Source organism: Asparagus officinalis, chromosome 8, assembly GCF_001876935.1.
Source record: "Asparagus officinalis chromosome 8, Aspof.V1, whole genome shotgun sequence".
NCBI lineage: Eukaryota > Viridiplantae > Streptophyta > Magnoliopsida > Asparagales > Asparagaceae > Asparagus > Asparagus officinalis.
The window spans coordinates 33,617,752-33,625,530 of NC_033801.1; positions in this window are offsets into that span (position 1 = coordinate 33,617,752).

The following is a 7,779-nucleotide window of genomic DNA, read 5'->3' on the forward strand; positions in this document are numbered from 1 at the left end:
GAAAGAGTCGGGGTTTTGGGGAGATCGATCGGGGTCAGGTTGGGAGGCGATGAGCGAGCGATTCCGTCGCTCTCCCTCGTTTTCACCTGGGCAGTGGAGAGAAAGGGGAAAAGAAAAAATAAGTGCCTATTTTTTAGCAGTGAATTTTTTTTTGTTTTCTTTCAAACCAAACAGTAGAAACTCACTTTCTCTTCTATTTTACTTTCCTTTCTCTCTCTTTCTCTCAAACCAAACATAGCCGAAAAGTCCAGTTCTAGTCAGTTCAAATCAAAATAAAATAAATAAATAAGTCGAGCACATTGCAAAACAGGGTACTGTATCCCAACTAGAACTATGATCATTTAGAGGTTCCAGCTAGAAATTTCTGTGACAAGATTCATAAATGTTTGGTCGGGGATAGATGTGGACGTCGGTATCAATCAGTTAGTTTATATCTATGGGTTATAACGGGTGTGGGGTTCCCAAACTTCTTCAGTTGGCTGATGTAGGCTGTCAAAAAATCACAATAGATAGCTGATCCCCATCAAAACATCGATGATGGAAGTTACACTCTGACGACTTCCAGAAGGTTACAATTTGAAGACTTTCACGCAGACTGATGAAGGTTACAATCTGACGACCTTCGCAATAACTGATGAAAGCTCTAATCAACAGCCTTCACAATCAACATCGATAGTTACAATCTGACGACTCTCACATATCAAAGAGCTAAAGCAAAGATTACAAAACGATGATCTTTACAACGCTCTGACAGAAAGAGACTACAAATCGACGGTCTCTTCAAACCAATACGTGGAAGTCCTCCCCGTGAACCAGCATCAAGACGCACCATGTTCATAGCCACGAACGCAGCTCAAGCGCAGCCTCCAAAGCTGCCAACGCAGCTTCTATATGCTGCCAAACGCAGCTCTTAAATCCTACCAACGCAGCTTCTAACAAGCTGCCAACGCAGCTTCCATCCGCTGCCAAATGCAGCTTCCATCCGTTGCCAAACGCAGCTTCCATCCGCTACCAAACACAACTTTCATCCGCTGCCAAACGCAGCTTCCAAGCCGCCAAACGCAGCTTCCAACAAGATGCCAACGCAGCTTCCAGCCGCTGCGTCCGAGCTTTCAGACACTGCGTTCAAGCTTCCAGACACTGCGTTTGAACGCAGAATTCATACCAGAACGCGGATTTTGCGTTTGACTCGTTCAAACACGAGCTGAACAGTTTCAAAACCGTTTTCCACGATCTGAGGGGATCACAACTCCACTCAGGAGTGATTTAAGGGGCGGTTACATCCCATTAGCCCCACTTAGGAGCGAATTAAGGAGGTGATTACACCCCTTAATCCCCTATAAATAACTAAAAATCAATTCAGTTTGGGGGTTCGGTCGGTTGGAACTTCTTGGCAGCAACAGAAGAGATCCTTGGGCAGGCTTTTGAGGAGATCGACGTCATCCCTCAGCAACATTCAGCAACAGGAGCTTTCTTCATCCTTGGCTTATAGATCGATTTCGGTTAAATCAACTCTTTCATAGAGTTTCAAACTCATTCAGAGTTCTCCACAACGTCAAATCGTGAGGAGAAGACCACGTTTCAGTGAATTAAGATATTCAGATCGTCAACGGAGAGCAAACTCGACACAAGCATTCGAAGGAAGCACTCCATCGCCACTGTGAAGAACCCAGAATTAAATAAAGGGGAGAATCTAGATCATTCTCTTCTCTTTTGTAATCAGGAAATCCAATTGTAATCGAGAGTTGAGAGATTTGTAAACATTTTTTTTTCTAAGCAGTTAGAGAGAATAAATCAAACGCAATTCTTTCATTATTTTCTTATTACAAAATTTTCCACAAACAAAAGATGGCGACTCTGCTGGGGAAAATCTTCTTTGACGAAGAAGTGGTGGCGCAATCCGACGTTCATCTTATTGGAACAACCGTCGAAACTCTTATTGTTGAGTTTGATCAAGCCAAGTTTGAGGAGGCCCTCTCATCCAGATCCCTTAGCCCCAAGGCTATGCGCAAGATCAGCAAAGTTTTCAAGGAGACTAAAACTCCAGATGTGGCCGACTCGCCGAAGGACTATCTCCCTTGGGGGTTGCACTGTTCATACAGTCCCCTCTCTGAAGGAGAGGACTTAGCTTCGGCACAACTCCAAAACAGCCGATCTTCCAATCAACGCGAGCTCCGCGTTTGTGAGCCTCAACACGAGCTCTGCGAGACCCCCGAATACTCTGTGTAGCGTAACTAGATTGAGGGGCAGATATAAAAAGTCCATGGATTCAAAGTATCTCAACCAGATCCATGTTCACCAAGAGCCACTCCTGTCCAATCATGGACTGGGGGTTCCAATTCAAACCTCACAATCAGTGAGTAATTCTCTTCGAATCTTTACAACTGATTTGAGAGAGTTCATATCAAGAGAAAGACTGATTCAACAAGTCATTCGTTCATTCCAATGTGAACGGCTGATTCCTACGGTCCTCTTGGGATGTCAATGTTGTTCATATGTGACCAAACAATTGGTGTTCGACCGATTAACGCATGTTACCTTGCCCAACCAACAACGACCTTCTCACAGGAAGAAGTCTTATCCTGGGGTCACTATCAATGTGATCGGCAGAGGGAAAGCCTTAGGTCCTTGTTCCGATGACTCTAAGACAAGTCGTTCACCGACCGTCAGAGAAATCACTAACGAGTTTGAAGGAGTCTACCAACGCACTCGTACATGAACATGAACCATTCTCCCTGTCAACTATCGGAGGTTAGCCAGAGGAACTAATTCCGATGATGAACACTCAGCCATTGCGGAGTCTCAATCATCAAGCTCTTTCATTGGGCATGAGAGTTTCACCCACATGGCAGAACATTCTGAAGATCTTTCAAAGAGGGTTGCTGAGCAAGACGCCATGCTCAAATTACAGCAGAAGACCCTCAATGAACTCCTAGACCTGTTGACTCAACTCGTCGCAGACAAGGCTAAATCTCAGAAGATAGATTCGCCACCTAGGCAAGAATCCTCCCGGAGAGGAAAAACGTCATCATCCCGACCTCACACAAGCAAAGGGAAGGGAAAAGTGGTTGATGACATGGCTTCTGACCAGGAAGCCCACAACCTAGAATCTTCCTCTGATGAAGGAAGAGAGACGGAGAATGAGCAGAATCTCCAGTCTGTCAAAATGGAAGAATTGGAAGCCCGCCTCAATATCATTGCTAACAGAAGCGAGCTCCAAGACGAGGGAGTTGTGATACGAGTCGCCATGCGAGCACTCTTGATCGCAGAATTATCAAGAGTGGGTAAAGAAGAAAACGACTAAAGAACACAAGAATTATAATTAGGGCGAAGGAAAATACCTTCTCTAGATTATGAGAATCATTTGGATTTACAAAATCTCTCTCTCACAATCTCTCTAGATCAAAGAACAACCTCCCTGATCTCTTTTCTGATTACAATCTGAGTTCTAAACCCTAGAAAAGTCGTGTTTCTATTTATACTAAACATAAATCCTAACTGGAGCAGGAAACAGACCCAGGCCCGGAACCGCTACGCGGTCGACCGCAGTGCCCAAGGCGGTCGACCGGTTAGAACGACGAAAACTGGAAAAATCGATTACAGTGTTTCTGGTCGACCGTAGCGCCATCATCGGTCGACCGTTGTTTTCCGGTCGACCGCAGAGCCTTCATCGGTCGACCGCTCTCAGTCCCGAGACATAGTCTGGGCCTGTGCACTAAGCGGTCGACCGTCGTGACCAAGTCGGTCGACCGGCCAGAGTCCAGCTGCAGATCCTGTAGTTTTGTCGAATCCTTTGACTTCGTCACCTCCAATGGCCTCCCTCGTCTTGGTCGTTTTCCGTTCCAAAATGCAATCTTCTTTCGGTGGCTCCTCTCTATCAAACCACAAGTCTTCAACATGCGGTAAGATCAACTTGTCATCACCTTCATCATCCAATAACGGAGGTTCAAACAACTTCAAGTACTCGGCATTGATCATCGAATACATGCCTAAGTAAGGTGGCAAATCTAAACGAAAAGCGTTGTCGCTAATCTAATCGATAATCCGAAATGGACCATAACGAATAGGCTTCAACTTCTTCCCTTCTCCTTTGAGCCTCTCCTTACTCAATTTTAGCCATACCATATCGCCTTTACCAAAGTTACAAGGAACCCGATGTTGATCATGCTTCGCCTTGTACTTAGCTTGCGATTTCTTCAATTGAGATTCAACCGTGGCATGAATATTTGCAATCTTCTTGAGAAATCACTGAGCACGTTGTCTTTCACTCTCCTCCTTGCCGTCCACTATGGCTTCACTTGAAAACACAAGATCGAACGGGCTCGGCGGTAAAAATCCATAATAAGTCTCAAACGGTGACTTTCCGGAAGATCCATGAATTGGCCGATGAAAAGCAAACTGCAAATATGGTAAACTCTCATCCCAAGGCTTAGGATGCCTGGAATTATACCCTCGCAACATATGCATCATAGTCCGGTTGACTACTTCCGTTTGTCCGTCTGTTTGTGGATGAAAGGCCGTGCTCTTCTTCAATTTAGTGTCCATCAAACTCCACAAAGAATCCCAAAAATGCCCGAGAAAACAGCTATCCCGATCCGAAATAATCGAGCTCGGTAACCCAAAGTGCTTCCACACATGCTCAAAGAACAATTGTGCTGCACCCGCTCCCGTCACGGTCTTCTTACAAGGAATCAATATCACCATCTTGCTGAATCGGTCCACCACAACGTACAAATAGTCATGCCCGCGCTTCGTAGTCGGCAACCCTCCTAGAAAATCCATAGAAATGCTCTCCCACGGCCTAGAAGGAACCGGTAATGGTAGGTACAATCCCCTCTTTCTGTTAGAAGGCTTCGAAATACAGCATAACTTACACCCTCCAACATACTTGGTCACATCATCAAGCATCCGTGGCCAAAACACATGTCGCCGTAGATTGAGAAGCGTTTTCTGAATGCCAAAATGCCCTTGCACACGCGAGGTATGCGCTTCCCGAATCCACTGCAACCTATCACCATCTTCCGGAATACATAGTGATGTCCCACGATACAACAAGCCATCTTCTCCAAGTGCATACTCCCCCTTCAACCAGTCTTCGCCTGCTCAAACACACTACCGAAGTCTCTATTGGATGCATACAACTGTACATACTCCAAAGGAACCAAGGGCTGAATACACGTCGCCACCAATAAAGACCTTATCGGCGGACGAGATAACATATCGGCCAACTTGTTCGTCGCCCCCTTCTTGTACCTAATAATGATGTTGAAAGCCATCAAATAGGACATCCACTTCATGTGCCGTGCCTGCTGTAGCTTTGTCTGGGCATGTAAGAACTCCAACGGCTTGTGATCCGAATGCACGACCACCTCCTTCCCTAACAAGTACACCCTCCAATGCTTAATTGCTTGATATAGTGCATAGAACTCCTTGTCGTAGGTTGGGTAGTTCGCAATAGCACCCGAAAACTTCTCAGAATGGTATTCCACCGGTTTTCCATCCTGAATCAACACCGCGCCCATCGCATAATTAGACGCGTCGGTCTCTACCTCGAAAGTCCGCTGCAAATTCGGCAATGCCAACACCGGTGCCTCCGAGATCTTTCTTTTTAGCAACTGAAAAGCCTCCTCATGCGTCCTTCCCCACTCAAACTGAACTTTAGCCTTTGTGCGGCCATGTAACGGTGCCGCATAAGTCGAAAAATGTCGAATGAACTTGCGCAAATACTGGCAAGCCCCCATGAAGCTCCTCACCTCAGTCACTGTCTTCGGCGTCGGCCACTTTGTGATCACCTCCACCTTGCCTGGATCTATCCTCCGCTGGCCCTTCCCTACGATGAAGCCGAGATACACCAACTCGTTCTTCCCGAACTCGCACTTTTTCCCGTTGAGCTTCAGCTGTCCATCGTGCAACACTTCAAATACCTTCTCAACATGAACGAGATGCTCCTCCCAAGTCCTGCTGTACACCAAGATATCATCAAGGTAAACTATCACAAAATCCTCTATAAAGGGTCGCAACAAATCATTCATAAGCCTCATAAAGGTAGCCGGAGCATTGCACAATCCAAACGGCATCACCAACCACTCGAACAAGCCTTGCTTGGTCTTGAACGCAGTCTTCCAAGTGTCTTCCTCCCGAATCCTCACCTGATGGTAACCAGACTTCAAATCCAGCTTCGTGAAAAACCTCGCTCCCTCCAACTGGTCCATAAGATCATCGATCCGCGATAATGGGTAGCGATTCTTGATGGTTATCTTGTTGAGCGCCCGGTAATCCATGCACATGCGCCAGCCTCCATCCTTTTTGGGCACCAACAACACTAGTGACCCGCAAGGCGAACAACTTGGCACAATTACTCCTGTCTCCAAGAGCTCCTGAACCTACCTCTTGATCTCCTCAGACTCCAGTACTGATGTGCGGTATAGGCCTATGTTAGGCAAGGAACTCTCCCCGGTCAACATAATCTCATGCTCTACACCTCGCCGTGGTGGGAGTCCCGTGATCTCCGAAAACAAGTCCGCATACTTGACCTTTAACTTGTCAAGATCTCCCTCCTAGAGCTTGCTCAAGGTGGACAAGCACATCCTACTCAGCTGCTCTTCATACGGCCGAATGAACAATAAAACAAACTTCCTGTCCGCATTCACCAACCTCTTAGCCTGAGTCACTGTCACTAAGCTCATCTCCTGTGGAAGAGATGCTGAACGAAAAATGAATTGCTCGCCATCCTTGTTGAACGTGTACTTTTGGGCTCACCGATCATATACTGCGTATCTATCCCACAAATAAGGATTGCCCAAAATAACTTGGCAAACATCCAACAGAACCACGTCGCATGTGACCTCGTCAATATACGACTCATGGAGTGCAAATCTGAATGAACACTGGTTCACCACACTCAATCCCGCCTCCTTCTGAATCCACCCTAATGGATAGGGCTTCGGATGCTTCACCGTCTTCAATCCCAGCTTCTGTACTAATGCCTCAGATATCAGATTTTTCTGACTCCCTGGATCTACAATAGCATCCACTAAACTGGTCTTGACCTGCAACTTCAGAACAAAGAGCTGCTCCCTCGGGTCGTCATCTTCTTTGGTGGCCTGTTTTCCCGCCATAAGGTTGAGACTGCTATTGGGTTCGGTCATCCCGGGAACCTCCTTCGGACCCTGTGCTATCACGTACGCCTTCTTCTCCTCCTTCTTCTTTAATCCTTTTGGTTTCAGATGAGGATACTTATCCCAGCAACGATCAACCACATGCCCTGTCTGCTTGTAGTGATTGCATGTCAATCCTGCTTTCCCCGAGTCAACCTTCTTCTTCTCATCCTTAGACTGAGAGCCACCCGTCTTGCTCCCCAATGGTTTGGAATCCCCCTTTGTCTCGTTGCCCTTCTTCTGCCGGCCCTCAATGGCAATAGCCATCACGCTTGCCTCTGCGATTGTCTCTACTGAAAACAGCTTCATCTCCTTCCGGATGTAATCATTCAGACCCGCCATGTACTTCATGAAGATGGGGTACTCGGACGTTGCGATGTTTAGGACCATCGCCTGTTGCTGGAACTCCGTCGTGTACTCTTGAACGGTCTGATTGAATTTTTGGCGCAAGCCATACCACTTGTACCAACGCTCCTCAAGGAACCCCACTGGATAAAATTGCTTCCGAAGTAGATCCTTGAACTTGTTCCACGACGCCGTTTTCTTCTCCTGTTTGCAATAGGATTTTCACCACGTCAATGCGTGCCCTGAAAGCTTCAATGTCGCGAATACTATTTTCTCC